General features: G+C 37.4%; 1 protein-coding gene across 2 annotated transcripts in view; it reads right to left on the bottom strand.

Moving 5' to 3' along the window:
- Nucleotides 1-22756, bottom strand: part of MXI1 (MAX interactor 1, dimerization protein) — an 83628-nt gene that overhangs the window by 7373 nt on the left and 53499 nt on the right. The window lies entirely within an intron of this gene.

The raw sequence follows: 22756 nt of genomic DNA, 5'->3' as shown, positions 1-22756 counted from the left end.
TGATCCCAGAACCCTGGGATCAGGACCTGAGCTAAAGGCAGACGCTTAACCAACTGAGCCACCCAGGTGCCCAGACAAAACTCTTTACAAAAATTATTCCATTCTTGGGGCGTCTGGGTGGCTCGGTGGGTTGGAGCCTCTGCCTTCGGCTCAGGTCATGATCCTGGGTTCCTGGGATGGAGCCCCGCGTCGGGCTCTCTGCTCGGTGGGGATCCTGCTTCCCTCTCTCTCTCTGCCTGCCTCTGCCTACTTGTGATCTCTCTCTGTCAAATTAATAAATAAAATCTTAAAAAAATTATTCCATTCTTTAATACATCCTATGGACAACTTAGGGAAATTTTCTACTAAAAATGCTAGCACAGAGTCTCATGGTTTTACCCTCTCTGTATCCTAAAGGTACTACGATCACCATGATGAGCATTCTGGGTACTGAACTGTATACTAACACAATGTGAGTCTACATCTCTGGTTCTTTGCTTCATAGGCATAACATAATTTAGCAATTAAGAGTATATCTGAAAAGAAAATCCACAAATGTGTTCACAGTTTATCCTTATTCCTTAAAGAGTTGTAACTGACCATTTAGCAACTGTCTCATTTGTACCAGGAACAAAACACATCATCCTCTCAATGAGGGCCAAAATGATTTTATGAGTTCACCCACCAAACTCTGCTTTCTTGGTCTTACTACACAAGAAATAATAAGTGAAATTCTCAAATGCTAGCAATCTGAAAGAGGGGCAGGAGAAGACAGCAAGCAACCAATTATGTCGCTGACAAGCAAGGATAATGAAGAGTCCGGAGGTCAGAGTTTGGTAATGAACTGTCAAGATTCTTCCAGCACCCACTACCCCAGCTTTGGTCAAGGGTCCGTTAGTATATCCATTCCAAACCTCTTTATTGAGTTCAGTAGTTCCAATCTAATAGTTGGCTCTAGGCTGAAATCTGACATAACTGATGTAGATAAAGGAATTTAAATTTTTTCCCTAAATTAAAGGTATATCAATGGATTCCCCTTAGTGAGACTTAACAATTTTAAAGTCATTGTGCTGTCCTGCTGTGTTACCCCAAATCACAGAACCTTTAGTAAAATTCTCATTTTTAACTAGAAAACTAGAAGACTCACATGATCACTTAGTGCTTCTGCTGGGCAGACTAAAACAGTAGCAAAATAACGAAACAAAAAAATCCATAGTAAAAAGTGCCTTTAAACTCTTCATTACTCTAGCATATATGCTAGAATTAGAATTACTCTAGAATTACTCTAGCATCTATGCTAGAATTAGAATTACTCTAGAATTACTCTAGCATCTATGCCTAACAACTGCGCTGCTACGATACAACTGGAGGAAGGAGACGAAGGCTGGTGGTCGTCTTGCTCAGAACTAGAGGCTCCCGAGGGGGCCCTGAATTCGGGCATTTAAAAAAGTTAATAAAGCAACTAACTAGTAAAGTTAACAAGTATGTTGGCACAAGAATAACTTGTCAATTTTGTTTACTTAACCCCAGAAGTTCAGTGTATATACAGGAAATATCTTCTACATTTAGTTTAAGGAACTTCACAATGACCCCTTACTAGAGTTTTACATCAAGGAAAAAATGGGTGCTTCAGTTTTCTGTTTTTCAGATCTAAGTCATATTAAAATCTAGGTAGAGGGATGCCTGGGTGGCTCAGTTGGTTAAGCAGCTGCCTTCGGCTCGGGTCATGATCCCAGTGTCCTGGGATCGAGTCCCACATCGGGCTCCTTGCTCGGCAGGGAGCCTGCTTCTCCCTCTGCCTCTGCCTGCCATTCAGTCTGCCTGTGCTCGCTCTCTCCCTCTCTCTCTCTGATAAATAAATAAAATCTTTAAAATCTAGGTAGAAATCAACTAACATCATAAAATGTCTATGTTTTTTTCTCTTTCTTCTTATCATCGAGATATGTATTTACTACATGATTTTGTATATTCAGCAATATTCCATACACTTGCTTGAGTGGTGGAAGTAAAAAAAGAAATGTGAACTTTAGGAGTTTATAATCTAGACTACAGAATGAAATATATTGTTTGTTTCATCTGGTTCATAATGAAATGAGTCACACGGAATTCAAGGGCAACAGAATCTGAATAAAAGAGGAGATTGTAACTGGAGAAAGCACACTTAGAAGTTGAAACTTGACTTTGGACTTGAAGGATACCAGATTTGTCTACAGAAAAGCAAGCCTTTTCCAGGCAATTAAAAGAGTACGGGACTCAGTTCATAAAACGAAATCAAGTTACTTTTTTCTTTCAGGGGAAAACAACGAAGCTGGAATTCTGTAAGGAAGTAAGAGCCAAGTTCAGGAGTCTGGTGGTCGGCAACAGCGCTGACAAATCAGAATGTGCCCAAGCCAAGGGAGTCAACATGCAGGATGGCGAGATGAACAGCAAGGCAGACTATCCTCTAAAATGTTGTTTATTAGCCCCTATTGAACATTTCTTCAAGTCAAGTAATTATAAATGTGCTCCAAGTTAGAGCTTAAGAAAACATGCCCTGAGTTATCATGTCTCACAAAGACCAGTGATGCCGTTTTCCATGTTTTATAAACATAATCTTTTAAAATAGGTAAGAGTATGAAGAATGGATGGTAAATGATGTCCTTTGCTCTTCTGTGGGGAAAGGTCCCTGTGAGAGCCAAATGTCATTTCCTCCAGTTTTTATACTGGGAAGAGAATCGGGCATTTGGAGAAGAGAGAAACAAAAGGTAAATGGCAGTTGAAGGACAGAAACTGACCAAGTGGGAGCCACACTTTTCCAAATTGCCATCCAGATACACTGCACACAGTTTTCCATACGTGCTTATTATGCCGGTTTTAGGTGAATTCACCCTTGCAAGAGCAATGTAATACCCTGTGACTATAAACTGGGAAGTCTAACCAGAAAATTCATTCACCTTGACGTGTAACTTTTTTCACCCCAGCAGATTACTGAAACACACTGTACGGCAGAATTCTTCCCTTACAATGGTGCTGTGCAGCTCTCCACCCTTTCCCCCATGGTCTCCCTGCTGGTGACCAGATTGCAAGCTTAACCACCAACGACCTAGAAAGGCATATCTTTTGATGCCATCTGGTCCTTTCTTTTCTTGCCTTCATTCTCATGTGACCAGTGGCTCAGGAGCCTCTCATATGGGGTTGCCAAATCATGGACCGTAAGACACTGGAGGAAGAAAAGAGGACAAGAGGAAAACAAAACAAAAAAACCCAACAACCTTGGTTTGATTTGAAAATCCTTACACACTAAGAAAAAATTTGCAAGTGGCATAAAATGATATTTTCCAATCTCCAAGAAGTTGAAGAGCTGACACAGAAAAGAAGGATTCATGAATGGTATAGCCCTGCACCTTTAGTCGAAGCAGGTTAAGAAGTCTGGGGGTCGGGGGGGGTGCCTGGGGGGCTTGGTTGAGCAAGAAATCAAGTTGAATCTTGATCTCGGCTCAGGTCATAATCTCAGGGTTGTGAGATAGAGCCGCATGTTAGACTCTGCACTCAGTGAGGAGTCTACTGGAGGTTCCCCCTCTCCCTCTCCCCCCCACCCCCCGCTTACATCCACGCACGTTCTCTAAAATAAATAAATCTTCAAAATAAAATTTTAAAAAAGGAAGGTTGGGGAAAGTTAGGGCTGATGTTCTGAATGTTCCGATAAACACCAAACTAACAACCAATAGAAAAACCTGACATTGTAAAATTTATGGAACTAGCCTTGATGGAAAACAAGAAAAAAATTTAGCCCCCTGGTTAGCATTTATTTAACTTTTCACAGCACATGGAGGGCTCCGTAAAAACTCTACAGTGTAAATCTTTCCTAATTTAGCATGATGATTAGACACTGCGCAGGGGTGCCCTGTGAGAAAACTGGAATCTCCTTGCTGAGAGGGAGGGGGCAAGAGAATGGAGATAGCAAAGCACTTTTATTTTCAAAGACACTTTGAGGTCTGTTTTAAAATAGATTTAAAAGTGGGTTTTACCCAGGGGATAAGGCAATTTCCAGTGACTAACCTTGTTGGAGAGAAGGTCCTATCGAACTAACCCACACCTTCAGAAAGGGCAAGCCCCTTGTGGGAAAAGGAACAATTAGAGTCTGTTTGGCTTTTATTTTGGTAGATTGGGATCATTTTTCCCTGAAGGAACCAACGCTGCTTTTGATTTCAAACCTTGTAAACTCTACTGCCAAACTGAAATATCACAGAACATGAGGGGAAGTGATTTTGCTATAAAATGGCCCCTCCTAGTAGCTGTGATATTTTAAGGCACAGGTATATCAACCACGAGCAGCACACAGTGTTGAGAGAGGAGAGAGGAAAGAATTCCCTTTCAGAAAAAAATCGCAAGTCCCATAGGATCATGTTTTTCAAGTCGTCTCTTAAAACTCTAATCCCTCTGCCCAACAGCAATATGAAATTTAACACCTGCCCAGCCTCACAAACCATCCACTGGCTGGTGTCCTTTGAGGCACGGTCCTTCACTGCAACTTGCTTGTCTCTCGTTCCTCCACTAAGGATTATCAAAACTTCGCCAAGGAACTAAAGCAAAATGGAAAACAAGTCAAGTGATAGGGACAGTACTTGTACTTTCCTCTCTGCGAATGTTACGCAATGACTACGAGTCCTCCCTTGAGCCACATTCTTCAAAGCTGCAGTGGCTTGTGGCCAGGTTTCCCAACTCCCTACACACCACTTCTGCACATGACAGCAATTAGCTGCTTATCCTACACATTCTTATTTCAGTGTTTCTCTAATATTTAATGTGTTGAGAATCTTCTGAAAATCTCTAAAGATACACAAAAAATTTATATGCCTACTTCTTCTTAAGAAAAATGACATTAAAAATGAATCCAGATATCAGGTGCACGCATGCTACTCATGGATCTTATTTATGAAAACAAATATGATCATTTTCTGCTGTCAAGCTGTTTATGTTTGTGAAATAAGAAAACTCAGACAAGCTATTCCCGTGAAATAGCACGTGCTAAATATACATTTCACTTACAACTTACATGCTAACTGCTTCACAAAAAATAAACGAGCTATTAACTGTCAGGTTGTAACTTGGTAAATGATGGTAAACGGCATTTCCTTAGCATCAGAGCTGACTGTTCTGTCATGGGACTTGATGACAACGAAACAAAAACTCAGAACAGCTAGGACTCTCTTCTCATTTTTTCAAAAAAAAAAAAAAAAGCTGCTTTCACTAATATTTTTTGTAATTCAATTGGCATCTTGTAAAATAGCCAGATAGGAATATTGGCAGGTATTATAATGAAACTGCAAATTATATAAATTATATATACTATATAATATTATGATAATATAAATTACTCTATAGTCAAATTGTCCACCTTATCACTGAAGGGCTCCTCTATATACAATTAAATGAAATCAGTTAAAGTTGGGATACACTTTACTCACTCTTGGAAGAAAATCACAGTCTCCCAATAAAATCTTAGCCAGAGAATATTTACAGCCAGGAGGTTAAATATACTGTAGTATGACTTCCAGAAATCATACTTTTCCTCAAAAATTTGGAAGAAAATACTATTTTATATGAAAATAAGCAGAAATAAGGCAAAGTATACTTTTAAGGCAAAAAAAAAAAAGACTTTAAATAAATCTTGCACAATTTTATGCCACATCCCAAGACCTCCCAGAATTTGTTCAAACTACTAGAGCAAATGACCTCAGATCACTAAAGAGCTTTAGAATTCAGAACATCATTTCTGAATCATAACTGGGATTGTGTTTTTCAAAGGTTTACTGAAGGAGGGAACGTGGAGTCAGGGAGAAGAGATGGTGAGAGACGTGAGTTCTCACTAAATTCACGACAAAAAAATGATACATTCTTTCTCAAACTGCACAGATTCCATGTAGGCTGAAAGTTTATTTCGTCTTTCCATCTCAGAGGTCTGAAGAGGATGAAACGGCATTCAGTCAACAGCAATGATCATCAGTAAACAATGAGCTGCACCTGAACCAGATGCTGTAACAATTTTAAAAGATGCCAGTAGTAATTTTTATGTTTGAAGATGTTACATCACTTGGCCTTCGGCCTACCACCTTTCTTGCCTCACTTCCCCTTACCCATACCTTGCAAACCTCTTCCACAAACCAAATGCACTTTTGTATCTACCCATTTCTCTACCCGGAATGTCCTCCTCTCCACTGCCTACGGGGTGAACATCTAACTCCTTTACCAGCCCACAGCCAAACTACTGTTTCTTCTATGACATCTTCTTTGACATAGCCCTTCCTCAGAAAATTAATACTTGATTTTCACACTAACCACACTGTATTTTAGTTACTTTCTAGATAAGACTGAACCCATACTTTAAGTCATTTCAGTTTTTTCAGTAACTAACAGAATAACTGATGCTCAGTGGAGGGGGATGTAACATAATTTCTAGTGGATACTTTTGGGACTCTCAAACTCACCAAAGTTGAGGTAACAATACTAGGGCCTCCAAACAGTGTATTCAGATGCCAGGCCGACATTCATGAGAGAACTGCTTATGGATGCCAGAACGGTACGCTGGGGATTTCTGTGTGCAGCTGAGGTTACCACCAAAGATGACGGACTACATGGAGAGTGAACTGACAGTCTCCAACCTCACTCCTGATTAGGGCCGACATCTCTTTTAATAGTGAAGTAGAGGACTGAGAATTGCAGCCATTAGAGCGATTTATCCAAATATTTACAGTGATGAAGAACTAAGACAACAATGTCAAATGAAATTCACCGATAATTTTTTCTAATCCAATTTTTTGGTCACCAATTAATAAGCCTCCTTGCAAGTAAAAATATTGACTGAATTAATTCTGGCCCTCTGTTCCAGCTGTTGTTCAAGAAATAATAATAACAAGTATAACGGCAGGAAGGCCATTACTAGGAAAAAAATAGAAAAGACACAGCTAAGCAAACTCAGGTATAAGAGAAGAAAGTATAAAAGAAAATACTCTACAATGCAAGAGAGAAAAAAAAATTAAATGAACATTTCTTTTTTATCCCATCTGATAACATGAGAAACTAGTATCTGCAGCTTTAAAGATCACAGGACTGCTGACCAGTTGATGCCTCCAGTGCAGGACACATAAACAATTTTTTTAACTGTCCTGCATTCATCTCTAAGGAAAACATGACTTTTGAAAAAATACTTTGAAAAAAATAATTAAAATCTGGTTCCAGAGGCATATATTCTTCACTGAAAACCCCCATTAGGAACCTAATTTACAAAGTGATTTAACAGAAATTGTTCATTTGACAGTCCACTCTATGCTAAATTTAGTTTCCCTACATGTATCTCATCCCCTTTCTTATCTGTTTATGAGTACTCGGTTTTAGGGGGAAAAAAAAAAAAACTTGATCATTCATTCACCATATTTCTTCTTTGGTCACACAAGAACTTTCTGTATTCCAAGTTTCAAAGTCTGGGAAATAGGGCTACATCACTGGAGAAAACAGTGGCAATTTGTTCTAAATACAAAATAGCTTATTTTCCTTTGGCAACTCTCCAGGGGTTTGGGTGGAGGGAAAGGATACTCCTCTCTGGAGAGATCAGGCTCTGAACCTGGCCTACTGTCAAAACTTAGCTGTGGGTGGGAGAGAAATGTTTAACAATTATTTATCTTTCACATCAATTTGGAAACTGATTAAAGATTTTTGCATTATTAACAGTTTTCCTATTCTTCAGCTTTTTGTGAGTGTTCATCCCTATTCTGGCAGCCCCCATTGGCCGATTTAATGGTACCAAGGGGCCGAGAAGTGCTGCTGTCCAAAGAAAAAGCATTCTCTCACAGGGACTGGGAAGGCAATCTGCAGTCACAACAGTAGCTACTTGTTAATTTTCTATTTGAAACACAGTGATGTCAATAGTATTGTACCCTGCCAGCCACCATGGGGTAAAGTACATTTTGAAACCAAAACAAACTTCCTACGTGCTGGCAAGTCAGATTTGAGACGCAGTGATAACGTTCTGTAAGACACTGCCCTAGTTTTATACACAAAATACACCCAACAAGCATTAGTCTATTCTTCTAGAAGAGTGTGACTCTCACACTCACAGCCCCACTCTTCCCCACAGCCCAGGGCAAGTCTTTCATTGCATCAAACTATATAGCCCAGGATGGTATAGGGAAACGAAGAAATAGTGTTACTTATCTTTAATGAAACAATGACTCCACACAGCACAAACAGCATGCTTGAAGAAGGCTTTGGATTATAAATGTCCATTGAGAAGTATAAAATGAAAACAGCACAGTGCTTTTAAACATGGCCCCGCTATTAAGATGTGATGAGGATAATAGTTCATTTTAAGAGGGGGTGTACTCACTTAGAAGGAAAGACACATTTTATTAAACGTAAGAGGAACACTCTGGCCTAAGAATGAACACATCTCTGGAAGAGGAGAGCCACGGTTCGTACTGAGTATGAGGAACCTGAAGTGGGGAGCTGAATGCGGGGAGCTGAATGATTACGAGTGGTGACCGCGCTTCCTCCTGGCAGAGGGCAAATGGGCTGGCATTGCTGGACATCTGCCAGTTCAGTCAGGTGAGCCAGGGATTATTTTTAAAGTCCCATTTTAGAAAAATTTCCCTGAAACCGAAATGGAGGGTTATTTGCTTTTTGTTTTATTTTGTTTGGGGGAGTAAAATTTGGGGCAGGAAAAGGGTAACAAAGAGGAACGATTGGCCAATGTGTAATTTTAAATTAATAATAATAATCCTGAGGTATTCCCTGGGAATTGAGACTCTCGAAAAACACAAGACTCAGATCATTTTAAACATGCCACAGGCAGTCCTGACGATGACAGAGAATTAATGTTCTGGTTTATCTTTATTTCAAAGTTACATAACCCTTCGGATCTTTCTCTTTCATTATACTGTATCACATTTTTTTTTATGACTACAAAGAGTCCAACTGAAGTGTCGTTTTTGAAAGTTACTTCTAGAGGCAGCTTTGCGTCACACCAGGCTCCAATTCTGGGCGTACTCTCTTCTAATAAAAGAGACATTTTTTCAGTGTTGTATTAAGGCATTGAGGACTTTTAGTCAGGTAGAATCTGCACTTTCCTTCTTTTTTTTTTTTTAATGAACTTTACTTTTTAAGACCCTCTGAAAAGGAAAAGGTATTTATCAGTTAAAAAAACAAAAACAAACAACAACAACAACAACAACAACAACAAAAAACTGGGTTCAAATTTATGACTTGTTTCTATCTCTAAATCTTAGTTTGACACTCCTTTGGATAAACCCAGGGAAAAAATTAAGTGAGAGAAGAGTCAGAGATTTGATATTTATTTTCTATGATTCCAGCCTTAACTCAACACCAACATAGCTTCCTGTCCAAGAAGGCCTGCCGCACAAGTGCCATTACATCTTGATTCCAGAACAAATCTGTACCGCTCTAGGAACCTGGAGACAAAAAGCCAGGCTGAGGGAACATGCTCCAGTTTCTTACCACTGCTAATCAAAATCGAGGCTTTTCTGCAGGACAGATTATATGGTTCGCTTAAGTATATTCCAATAAGGACACAAAAACTATTGCTCCAACCAAAGAAGGTGATAGAAATTGGAGGATAAATTTGTCCCACTTAGCTGTATTTCCTTTCAGATATTAGAGATTTCACGGGATGAAAGTCCTAAAATATCTCTAGGATCACCAAAGTCTCTAATCTTAGGAGACAAAAGATATATGAAGGATCCTTTTAAATGATGAAAAATAACACCCAAAACGTATTCAGTATTTTCTTGCAAACACACCGATATTTCCTGAACATTGCAAGCCGGCAGATGCATGTTTCCTCCATCATCCGACCCAATACATACAGCAGTAAATTCCAACTGCTTTTCAAAGGAGTTTTAGGAGTCCAGGATCACCAAATCGCTCTTTAGGAAAAGCCTCCTGCATTACAAAAATAGCAGTCTTGCAAAGTCATTCAGCTCTATCTAAATTGTGTTATGTTTACAAATGTTTTAACTACAAAGACGGAATTTCCAATTGAAAAAGAACTTTATTTAGAAAAGACTGGATTTTTTTTTTTTTAACAGCTATGCCAAATACAAGCTGTTCTGTAAAGGAATAATTGTGAATCAGACTGGAATAAAGTAAATCAAGATAGAAAAACCATAGACATTACAACCCTAGAGAAAAATGTCATAATTGGTCACGCCAATGATCCAAATACTAAAGAGTACATTTTTGTCAGTGATTCCAAAAGATGGCTCAGGAAATTATGATGGTTGCCCTCCATGTATGTATATATATATGAACCCTGAAGTAAATATATATATATATATATATATATATATATATATATAAAATAGAAACATACACCTAACATCTTCTTACTAAATCCCAGTAGCAATGTTTTATTAAAGAACTGATCTAAAGTGGTTTGATTTTATTTCCATTTTTTATTAGGGTAATAAATCCCTATAAGGATTTCCCTATGTAAAGCAGGACTGTCCATTTTACTTCTTAAATCCAAAAATTCCTCTTTTAAACTTCAAGGGCCTATACTTCCTAATTCTAGTCATTATTATTTTGGTGAAACAAATCTTAGTGTACCCTTTCCTAATTTCTAGATTTCTGGGGCACCTGGGTGGCTCAGTCTGTTAAGTGGCTGCCTTCGGCTCAGGTCCTGGGATCAAGCCCCATGTTAGGCTCCTAGCTCCGTGGTGAGTCTGCTTCTGCCTCTTCCCCTGCTTGTGCTCTCTCTCTTAAATGAATAAATAAACTCTTAAAAAAAATTCTAGATTTCTTCCTTATTCTAATTTAGCTATTCCATTTCCAAATTAGAAAACCCAAATTTTCTCATTTAATTTTATATTAAAGGGTTGGCATTGCTCTAATTACTTTGGGATAAAAGTGTCAGAAAACAAAGCATGGTATGAAAAACAGACTTTTTTTTGGTAAATGGCATAAAATCCCATGTCAACCTATCTTAGTTTTTAGGCAAACTTAAGAGATAGGCAGTATGTTGAAATTTTTAAGTCAGTGACCTAGGTTGATGTACTAGAGAAAAGTTTATAAAAGCACACTGGGTTCTCTATTAAGGATAAATTGAGAAGCACTCAGAAGAAATATAAGTTACAAGGTGAAAAACATGATCACAAAAGTTACTAAGACTTTATCATACAGGGCTTACTAGAATAAAATGAACATCTTCAACAGTACTCCAAAACAAAATGACATGTAAAAGATAAGGAGAGCTAAGGAAATGGGCTTTTGGTTTTCCTTATTTACCCAAAGTTACAGCAGACTGAACTGTCCCAGTTAAATTTTCCTGTGAAAAGACTTTGTGAAAAGTCTTTTTTTCACAAAGTCTTTTCACAAGACACTTGGGTATTCACCAACATTGCTACAAAAGAGAGAGAACCATAGTAGACACCCCTCCGTAAGAAAAACAGCCACTAAAAACAACACTGTATTTTAGCTGCCATTAGAGACACACCAGGAAAGCAAGTAGAGATGAAGAAGGCTTTATCACAGTCTTTAAATGTAGTCCCAGGCCCATATCTATCTTAGCCATGCTTAATTGCTGGAAGTTCAATTTCTCTTCAGAATAAATGACAAACCATATTTTAATGTTTAAAAGACAAAGCAAAAAGGCTTCAGATGCAGCATTTCTCCTGAAAGCCTTTAAAAACATATTGAAAATGTGATAAAACCAAACTGTCAAACTCCTAGAAAGAAGCATGCAAGTCACAGGAATAATCGCTCATAACACTAAGCTCTTCATGCTAGCTTGGGCCTATGATAACCTGCTGCTGTGAGTTTAGCTCAGCTCCCATCTGGGACATATACAACTTAACACTTAATTATATGCTGTCTATAGGGGCTTTATAATAATCATATATTTTGTCTTCTACCTAGACTATAAATCCTCAAAAACAGAGTCTAGTCTCCTTTTATCCCATCCCCTAGTACCCAGCACACAGTCAATACCTAGTAAGTGCCTGTCAGTTGTTTGTAATTACCTCTAGGAGTCCTTTGTCAATGCCGGAAACCAAGCAACTTCAATGAACTTCAATGAACTCCCATTTCCACCAAAGATTTTAATCAGAAAACATGATGGTGGGGTTAATGGTATGTAAGACAGTTAGGAGACATTAGCATGGACATCTGACTATTTCTCATAAGTCGTCTTAGATTTAATGTTCAAAACAAACCCTAAATTTTTCAAGATCAAAGAAGCTTGAAACAAATCCTAAACCAAACTCTAACTTTCAACATATTTCTTAGTTCTCTCAAGTAAAAGTGCAAACAGTGGAAAAGGGGGAAAAGAGAGGTCCAACTGTACTTTAGTGTTAACGGTAAAACTGCAGCTAAGAGATGAATAATTCTTAAAATTATTTATTCCTAACCTCTGCCTGTTGGACCTATCCCAGCATCCAACCCCTCTCTAGTAAAGTACTCAAAGCTCTAGTAAAGTACTCAAAAAGGTTGAGAAACCTCTAATTAACCTTCATTTGCCAAGAAAGGTAGGGCCATTTTTCAAATTAAAGCTGCCAATTTCAAACATATGTTTCAGCTCCAGGTTTGCTAGACTTAAACTAAGAAATCACAGATAGAGCCAGAATACAATTCTTTAGATCATTTCCAAAAATGTTCACCATAAAGAACTACCACCTGAAAGAAATTACTTTTAGATTAAAGCACCAACCAGAAAATGCCCTCAAAAATCCATTTTCTCGAAACATATGCTTAACTATACAGAAGAACCTGGTGGCTGGGGAGGAGTAGGGAATGAGTGAAACAGGTGAAGGGTTAAGGGAACACTTGTCATGATAAGCACTGAGTAATGTATAGATTTGCTGAATCATTATATTGTACACCTGAAACTAATATAATAACACTAAGCAAATTAGACCTGAATTAAAAAATAAAATCCGGGACACCTGCGTGGCTCCGGGGGTTAAGCCTCTGCCTTCGGCTCAGGTCATGATCTCAGGGTCCTGGGATCAAGCCCTGCATCCCTGCATCCCTGCATTGGTGCTCTGCTCAGCAGGGAGCCTGCTTCCCCCTCTCTCTCTGCCCACTTGTGATCTCTCTCTCTCTCTCTGTGTCAAATAAATAAAATCTTTAAAAAAATTTTTTAAAATAAAAATCTGTTTTTTCCTATTCCATTCAAATATTACTAATCACTGCTGACTACAATTTTAAAATAAAAGTAATTTTTATAGCAAATTCTAAAGCCAATTAAAAATTTAGAAAACAAACAAAAAAATTTAGAAAACAACAAAGGCCTTTTAACTTCACCGTGAGTAAATTAATCTACAAATCTTTATCTGTATGAAAGTTAAAAAAAAATTCTGTGATCTCAAGATCAGTGAGAAACTAAGCACGAAAATCTTTCCTTCCAAGCACAGCAGATCAAAATGTGCTAAACATTATTATTTTTAAAATTTCTAATAAAATGCTCAACAAACCAAGAACAAGTTTCAGTATAACCACATTTGAAATTGACTACAGATCACTTCCTATTTAATACATTCTTATCTCTATTTTAATTACTTCATAGTTTTCAAATGAGCCAAACTCATAACTGCATTTTTAAACAAAGCTACACACACACACACACACACACATTTTTAAATTCTGACACAGTAAGAATGATCTAGATGAAAACTTATGAGCACCAGGGCACCTGGGTGGCTCAGTTGGTTAAGCGACTGCCTTTGGCTCAGGTCATGATCCCGGAGTCCTGGGATGGAGTCCCACATCGGGCTCCCAGCTCCACGGGGGGTCTGCTTCTCCCTCTGACCTCCCCTCTCATGCTCTCTCTCTCTCTCAAATAAATAAATAAAATCTTAAAAAAAAAAAAAACCCACCTATGAGCACCAACTGGCCATTTCAATAACAATCTCTTTGGCTAGAAACATTTATGGAACTTGTTAGTTTCTATGATGTTTTCCTAAAGTTATTAATTCTAAACTAAGAGAAATATTAGCCTTCCAGAAAAAGAGGAAGTCTTCCTAAGGCTCTGGCAAGCACCGTGTTCTAGCTGATAATGGGACCTTCCATGAAAAAATCTGTTTTAAAAATTCTGCAGGATTTGAATGATGTCAAATTAAATAGCTATCAGAATAAACCAAGTTAGGGACGCCTGGGTGGCTCAGTCTTTAAGCATCTGCCTTTGGCTCAGGTCATGATCCCGGGGTCCTAGGATCCGCCTGCATTGGGCTCCCTGCTCGGCGGAGAGCCTGCTTCTCCATCTCCCTCTGCCTATCGCTCTGCCTACTTGTGCTCTCTATCTCTTTGTCAAATAAATAAATAAAATCCTTATTTAAAAAAAAAGAGCGGGGCGCCTGGGTGGCTCAGTGGGTTAAGCTGCTGCCTTCAGCTCAGGGCATGATCTCAGGGTCCTGGGATCGAGTCCCGCATCGGGCTCTCTGCTCCGCGGGGAGCCTGCTTCCTTCTCTCTCTCTCTCTGCCTGCTTGTGATCTCTCTCTGTCAAATAAATAAATATTTTTTAAAAAATAGATAAATAAATAAATAAATAAACAAACCCCGGCACCTCCTTTATAAAAAAAAAAAAAGAAGAAGAAAAAGAATAAGCCAAGTTACCAAAACACCAAAAGAAAAACAGAATTAACACAACTACATATAAAAATCATAGACAAGACTCTATATCTCAAAAAGCTGAAATTTAGTAAGATGCTAATATCAAGTTATAGAGCTATTTAAACAGAACAAGGGGACAAGACATCAAGGGCAAGACACTTGTAATAACTCCAAACATTTTGAGGAAATGTTTTAACAACAACAAAAAAAAGGTCTGTCACAGCTTCTCTGCTATTTATAGTAAAACCTTAAGTCATAATCAAGTTTCTTGGTCTGCTGTACCAATTCACATACAGAGAAAAATGTACTTTCATCTGTAAAACCATCACACTCAAGAGGCATTCTTGATAAAACTTTAGCAAGAGGTCCCATTATGAAGCACAATCACCGCATATTTCCTAAGTGGGTCATATTACCTAGAATATCCTATGGGGACAAACTGTTCTCTCTGAAGCACTAGTGGAGAACAAACTATTTTCCTTGGAAAGGGAAGATATTTGTAGGGTAGCAAGTATCTCACTATGTGCCTTCCTAAAATACTTTTTATCTTGAAGTGGCAGGCTTTGCAAAACAAAACAGCAAAAACATACACAAAAACAAACCTCCCCCCGACAGATGTTTATTTGGTTTGGCATTTAACTTTTTTCTCTTAATCTAATACGAAGTGCACAGTCTGCCACAAAAAATCAAACAAAAATATGAATTAATAATTCACTGAGCACCTGTTACACACAAGATGCTGTGTCAGATACAAAAATGAGCAAGTTAAAGTCCCTCCCCCCTCACTGGAGGGACATATATGATCTAGAAAGGGAGGACATTATGGTAGGGTCGTGTAGGTTAAAATTCATATTCATGTAACGGATACAAACAGTGAACAGATAGGAATTTAGAAAACACATCACCTTGGATCATTAGGAAAAGACTTCATGAAAAATGTTTATTTTAGCTGTAGTTAGAAGACAGTGTGAAAAAGTTCTAGTTTGGGAAATCAGAAAATCTAGATTCTAATCTTGACTTTGCCATTAATCAACTTGGTAGAGATGGACTCAGGTCTCCTTATCCGTAAAATAAGGGTATCAGACTAGATGATTTTCGAAGGCCCGTTCCAGCCTTATTATCTATGGAAAAAATTAATATGATTTTATGTACTGCCTTTTTTGTTGTTGTTGTTGTTTTCTTTTTTTTTTTCCAATTTATTTATTTTCAGAAAAACAGTATTCATTATTTTTTCACCACACCCAGTGCTCCATGCAAGCCGTGCCCTCTATAATACCCACCACCTGGTACCCCAACCTCCTACCCCCCCCGCCACTTCAAACCCCTCAGATTGTTTTTCAGAGTCCATAGTCTCTCATGGTTCACCTCCCCTTCCAATTTACCCAAAAGCACATACCCTCCCTATGTACTGCCTTTTTAATAATCTTTAAGTTCACAATATACACTTTTACTACAAAAACTCTAACAATAAAATCAACACAATAGCTTCTCCTTGACTCCCACTCTCTTCCCCAGAGGTAACAAGTGTATCAAGTTGACATATATCTCTCCATTTTCCAATATATTTACATACAGGACTGAGTTACGTTTTTAAATAAATGAGATCATACCAGAAATACTATTTTTCAATTTGTTTTTTAGCTTAATATTCCTCGAAATCTCTCCATATACACACATTCTTTTCACCTGCTTCAAGTTATGAATATATTATAATTTATTTAGCCATTCTCCTATTGATAGAAATTCCCATTCCTTATTTTTGGTTATTGTAAAAACTTTGTTACTTTTTTTTTTAAAAGATTTTATTATTTATTTGACAGAGAGAGATCACAGGTAGGCAAAGAGGCAGGCAGAGAGAGAGAGGAGGAAGCAGGCTCCCTGCTGAGCAGAGAGGCCGATGCGGGACTCGATCCCAGGACCCTGAGATCATGACCTGAGCCCAAGGCAGCGGCTTAACCCACTGAGCCACCCAGGTGCCCTAAAAACTTTGTTACTCTTGTTCATGCCTCTTGTTTATGCATGCATTAGATGTCCAAAAGAGAAGTAGGGGTAGGGAGAGTCAAGGAATTTGAGCCAAAAGTATAATGGTAGAAAAGAGAAATGAAGTTTGAACTAATGTCCATAGTTTGAGCAAAGGAGGACATAGGAATCACAATAATATACTGGAAATGCCTTTAGACTAGGCGTAAAGGGATATGGGTTCTAACTCTTGGTTCAAAAACTAGAACTGAGTAAAAAGTAGGATTAGGCACTAGAAATCACAGAATTTTTTTGGACTAGAAAGGATCTTAAGGATCATTTAATCCTACACCTAATTTTAAAGAAACGGAAGCCCTATCCGTAAACTAGAATGTGATTTTGATGACTCCTAGCTTGCGTTTTTGCCTCACACTCTGCTGGGGGCATTAAAAAATAACAGTAAGGTTGAATAGTCACTGTTGGTAAACGCTGTAAGGAGACAGTAAGAAGTGAAAACGGCTGATCCACAAAGAGGTTACAGTTAGAGACAGCATAAATTTCTAGCGGACTTAGCACATCTCATTTCCAGCAGCCCTTAGCAACTTGAAACAAGGTGGGGAAAAGAGGACAGATGGACAGTTAAGATGTCCCCAGATTAGGGGTTGGCAGACCAACAAAGCAGTGAGGACATTACTGAAAAGCTACTTTGGTTCTTCAAATGGTAAGGAAGAAAGATTCCAATATATTGACCTACAGCTACTTTGTCTATAGACTGTTTATAGACAAAATGTTTTAAATAAGCTAAGCCTTCCTTCCTTAAAGTTCTGTTTAACAGCTATGTGCTTTTTCCCCCCTGGTGTGGCATATCTCATTTAATGATCACAGGGGCCTGTTAAAATGACTGATCTGATACAGTAATATGATACAGTTATAATCACAAAACAGGATTTCTAGAGTCTGAGCAGATATAAACTACTCAGAGTGGGAAAAAAAACACAAAGATTTAGCACAATAACATTTACAGATTAACTTTCTACATTTCCTTAGAAGTCAATGAAAAGCATTTTTCCAAAAGGAACAAGGTCCTAAATATTCAATAGTGTTTGAATTTCAGAATCATACCTATCTTTCTTGTGCATGTATACAGCTTTGAGGAACATATTTTTATTATTTATATACACACAGACACATAGGTTTCCCAGTATAAATTCTGGTTTTATAGAACTATTTATTATTTATCATTACAAAGTAAGTACTTACAAAACGGGCTTTTATCATTATAGCCATAGCACCATATGTTACAATAATCTTTAGATATTTTACAGAATCCCAAATTTTGAATGAAGTGAGGATCTAAGCTTATTTTTCCAGCTGTTCTTTCATTTTGTGTGTGTGTGTTGGGGGTGTTGCTGCATGCATAGACACATACATTGTATCAGGAAAAAGTTTTACAGACAACAGAATAAAAATATTCCTACGAGGGGCGTTTGGGTGGCTCAGTGGTTAAGCCGCTGCCTTCGGCTCGGGTCGTGATCTCAGGGTCCTGGGATCGAGCCCCGCATCAGGCTCTCTGCTCAACAGGGAGCCTGCTTCCTCCTCTCTCTCTGCCTGCCTCTCTGCCTGCTTGTGATCTCTCTCTCTCTCTGTCAAATAAATAAATAAAATCTTAAAAAAAAAATATTCCTACGATTGCTAAACTTAAAATTCATAAAACTCTAAAACTTTTCATGTAAGAAGGGAATTCAGAAATCATTTAGGTCTCTTCCTTTTACTGTCAGGGAAAGCAAGACCCAAAGAAATCAAATAATTCATATATAACACCCACAGCCTATCAGTAGTAGAGATGAAAGGAAAATCATTACTTTCTGACTTCTGGTACAATTCTCACAACAGATTACAAATCTGCAAAGAATTTATTTGTGTTGGATTCTAGGTATCCTTTTCAAGAATTTAGCTCTTAAACCATGTTTGGTATTAAAATCTACCTTTCTCCATTAGCTTTCCCCAAGATAACAACAAAAAAACAAAGTCACGAGTTCATTAAGTTTCAACTTCTCTTGAGTTAGAAGATATAAGAAACATGTCATGTGTTTATCCCAGGGCTGTTAATTATTTTCTAAGCAAATCTGTCCTTCAAGAGCTGTTAGCAAGTAACTATATTAGAAAATTTTATTCTCATTACTGAATTCTTCTTTAGACTTGTGGTTTTTCACTAGTAACACCCATGGGACTTGCAATTGGCATTAATCGCTAGAACAAATAGAAAAATATAAGCAAGTACAAAATAATTATTCTCTTCTCTGCAACAGCTAAAATGTATCAAGTGAACCTAAGCTTTTAAAAGATAAAGAAATGTAAGATACTAAAGAAATCTCTCATGTAATAAAAAGGTTTTTTACTGATAAACGTCTTGGCATGCTTTAATTGTCAAAATTTCTACCAAAATAGAAATTTCTTTAAATGCAGAAGATGCCGGCTTAAGAAAAAGTACTCGACTTTCAGTTACTACTACTATTAAACCAATATTTATCAGAGCATTTATACCATACTCATTACTATATGCGGCAAAGGAATTCGCCAAAAAAGCACATTGCCTCAAAGTCTAGTAGAATTCTGCTGCTATCTTATTATTATGAGTATCAGTATAAAAGGTAGAACCAGTTTTATGGATCAAACATATTCCTCAAAGATGCATATAAAATAAATTTTGTATAGTTTGGCTATTGTGGACATTGCTGCTATAAACATTCAGGTGCATGTGCCCCTTTGGATCACTACGTTTGTATCTTTAGGGTAACCTACATGTCCATCAACAGATGAATGGATAAAGAAGATGTGGTATATATACACAATGGAATACTATGCAGCCATCAAAAGAAACGAAATCTTGCCATTTGCGACAACATGGATGGAACTAGAGCGTATCATGCTTAGCGAAATAAGTCAAGCAGAGAAAGACAACTATTATATGATCTCCCTGATATGAGGAAGTGGTGATGCAACATGGGGGCTTAAGTGGGTAGGAGAAGAATCCATGAAACAAGATGGGATAGGGAGGGAGACAAACCATAAGCGACTCTTAATCTCACAAAACAAACTGAGGGTTGCTGGGGGGAGGGGGGTTGGGAGAAGGGGGGTGGGGTTATGGACATTGGGGAGGGTATGTGCTTTGGTGAGTGCTGTGAAGTGTGTAAACCTGGCGATTCACAGACCTGTACCCCTGGGGATAAAAATATATATTTATAAACAATAAAAAATTAAAAAAAAATAAATTTTGTATACTTTATCATCTAAACTATGCCAGGAAAGTTCATTAATGAAACTATTCCCTTTTTTAAAAATACAAATTCAGGGGCACCTGGGTGGCTCAGTGGGTTAAGCCTCTGCCTTCAGCTCAGGTCATGATCTCAGGGTCCTGGGATCGAGCCCCGCATAGAGCCCTGCATCAGGCTCTCTGCTCTGCAGGGAGTCTCTTTCCCCGCTCTCTCTCTGCTTGCTCTCTGCCTACTTGTGATCTCTCTCTGTCAAATAAATAAATAAAATCTTTAAAAAAAATACGAATTCACGGTTTGAGAGAAAGTGTTTTCTTAAACAAGTTATAGTTGCACAGAGATATACACTGTGCAATCACTTGGATGAAAAGGTGCTACACATTCACCATGGTAAATAATATTCATCATGTCAATTATTTAAAGTCTAACAATTATTTATTTCTAGACATAATTTTAGAGTTTCAAGTTATAATACTTCTGGATTATTTTTAAGACCTAATGACCTCATCTCTTCCCATGTTATCAGTTGTAGACGTGATTTCAATGTTTAGAAACTGTACAGCTTAAGTTCTGAGAACAATTGGTTTTAGCATGTAATTCTTGCCTGAGTCAGCCTCTATCACCTTGCAACCTGGGTCAGGGAGTAGAAAGCTTAACCTTAATATGCTATTTCTGACAAAGGTCAATATAGAAACTGTGAATCTAGCTAGATACTAATGCAATGACTTCATTGCATAGGCTGCATTTTAGATGTGTAATTTTATCTTGGCTACGCTTCCTTTATTAACCATAAATTTTATCTCCAAAACCCACTAATTACTTCATCTCTTTCTCATATAACATTTAATTTCAACAGGTGCCCATCTCTGCACTCTGACAGCTATTTTTAGTTTATCTGCAGTTTTCACCATTCCTATCCCTATAAAAATATGGTTAAAATATTCATTTTCTTGCATACAAAAGTAAATGAATCAATTATAGGTCTCCATGACTAATAATGGCGGTACTTTGAATACTGTTGGATAATGTTAGCATCCACATTTATCGGTTCTATGGCTTCAAAAGTAGAAAAACTCTATTAAATAATATCTCCTATTTTCCAATGTACAACTACTTTTTTAGTGTCCTATAGTTGCTCTCAATAACTCAGTACTGTAACTGGACTCCTACTATCTAAAAAAGTACAAAGAATAAAATTATCTTCTCCAGAACTTTTACATAAATTAAAAATATGGGTGTCAGTTTTCCATCTTTAGACTAAAAAGGAAAGTAGCCATCATTTTATTTGCCTAATCAGAAAACCAGATCAGTAGCTATTTCCTGGTCTCTGTACAATGCTATTTCTCCTTCCCTCCACAACTATACTTTTACAACTTGTTGTTTAAGGCCCCTAAAACACAATCAGGTTGCATTTTATTACACTTCAAATGAAACTTACACCATTAATACATCCTTTCAATATATGGTCTTAATTTTGTAATTATTTTACAAACTTCTGTAAATTTTACAAATTATTGTAAATTTTACAAATTATTGTAAATAAACAAATTATTGTAAAAATTTTAACAAAATTTCATTGTTAATTAGAGGTTCTTAAAGACCTTTAAATATACCCTTCTTATATGTGACAGAGCTCAAACTTGACTTATTATCAAGTACCGACAGTAGTAGGTAGCAGCACCATATCATATATTGGAAACTTATCTGTGGTTAATTACCTGTCTTAAGTAATAAAGTGTTGAGTCATTTGTGTAGCACCATCAGATGATAATGACATAACTACTTTTAAGTGCCAAACTATAAGGTCAGTCAATTCTTTCTGACCTTTCTACCAACCTATGGTGACTGATCTGATGAATGGATGACCACGAAGTTGTTGAGTTTAAGTTAGCCACTAGTGAATATGAAGTGATATCACATAGTTTTTGATTAGCATTTCCCTAAAGACCACTAATGTTGAACACCTTTTCATGTGCTTATTGGTCATTTGTATATTTTCTTTGGAGAAATAAGTGTTCAAATCTTTTGCCCATTTTTTAATATTGGGTTTTTTATTGTTTAGTTTTAAAAGCTTCTTCTATATTCTGGATTCAGGTCTCCTACTGGATATATGCTTTACAAGTATTTTCTCCAATTCTGGGATTTGTCTTCACTTTCTTGATGGTATCCTCTGAAGCACAAACATTTTTAATTTTGATAAAGTTCAATGTTATCTATTTTTTCTTTTGTTGCTTGTACTTTTATGTCATATATAAGAAATCACTGCCTAGCACACAGTCACAAAGATTTACTCTCATTTTCTAGGAATTTTATAGTTTTAGCTCTTGATTCAGGTCTAGGATTCATTTAAGTTAATTTTTACATATGGTATGAGGTAGGAATCCAACTTCATTCTTTTCTTGTAGATATCCAGTGTATCAGCTACCACTTGCTGAAAAGACACTAAACTATCTTGGTATCCTTGTCAAAAAACTGTCTCTGGCACATCACAAATGTGAGTTATTACCTCCAGACTTCATTCCATCGGTCTATAAGTCTGTTCTTTGGCCAATACCACGTGGCCTTGATTATGAAGCATAACAGTAAGTTTTGAAATAAGGAAGTATGAGCCTTCCAATTTTGTTCTTTTCAAGATTTTTTTTTTTTTTAAAGATTCTATTTATTTATTTGACAGAGAGAGATCACAAGTAGGCAGAGAGAGAGAGAGGAGGAAGCAGGCTCCCCGCCGAGCAGAGAGCCTGATGCGGGACTCGATCCCAGGACGCTGAGATCATGACCTGAGCCGAAGGCAGCGGCTCAACCCACTGAGCCACCCAGGCGCCCAAGATTGTTTTGATTCTTCTGGGTACCTTGCATTTCCATATGAACTTTAAAATCAGTTATCAATTCCTATTAAAAAGGAAACTGGGATTTTGACAGGTTTTGCACTGTATCTGTAGATCAATAT

This window comes from Neovison vison, chromosome 2 (genome assembly GCF_020171115.1).
Source record: "Neovison vison isolate M4711 chromosome 2, ASM_NN_V1, whole genome shotgun sequence".
NCBI classification, from domain to species: Eukaryota; Metazoa; Chordata; class Mammalia; order Carnivora; family Mustelidae; genus Neogale; species Neogale vison.
This window is presented reverse-complemented; position numbering and strand designations above follow the sequence as displayed.